Genomic DNA, 518 nt, shown 5'->3' on the forward strand with positions numbered 1-518 from the left:
CTGGGGAAATATCCCATGACCAGTAAGGACACGGGGGGCTGCGGCTGCCCCAGTGGGGTGATGATGACACAGGGCTGACAGGGCTGTCCCGGGCAGGGCGGGATGGGGCAGGGCTGGCAATGCTGTAAAGGGGGTCTGGCTGCCCCTACACAGCCCAGGGAAGAGCTGTGAGGAGAAAAGAGCTGCTGGATCAAGAGCCCTATGAGCCAGGTAAGGGGGATTTTCTCCTCATTTACTCTGTGCTTGTTTACGGGCGGTTATGGCAGCGTAAAGCAGCTCTGGAGCAGCTCTTTTTGTGCAGCCCAGACGGACTGTCCCCGAGTTTCACCGTGTCACTGCTGGGGAGAGGCGATGCTGGGCGAGGAACCAGCGGAAGGCCCAGCCAGGCTGGGGTGAGCGACCTTGCCTTTGCGGAGTGAGCGACCTTGCCTTTGCGTTGTGCTGCCACCTTGGCGCAGAGGCCGTGCCGGAGAGCCCCGCGCAGGGGGACGTGTCGCACTCACATGGCGATCCACTTC

The 518-nt window shown here is 62.2% G+C and overlaps 1 protein-coding gene across 1 annotated transcript in view; it reads right to left on the bottom strand.

The window, feature by feature from the left end:
• LOC104492177 (conserved oligomeric Golgi complex subunit 1-like) overlaps positions 1 to 518 on the bottom strand; it is a gene marked incomplete at both ends in the record, with an annotated part of 2414 nt that overhangs the window by 866 nt on the left and 1030 nt on the right. The gene's annotated exons all lie outside the window — the stretch shown is intronic.

This window comes from Buceros rhinoceros, unplaced genomic scaffold, assembly GCF_000710305.1.
Source record: "Buceros rhinoceros silvestris isolate BGI_N320 unplaced genomic scaffold, ASM71030v1 scaffold22594, whole genome shotgun sequence".
NCBI lineage: Eukaryota > Metazoa > Chordata > Aves > Bucerotiformes > Bucerotidae > Buceros > Buceros rhinoceros.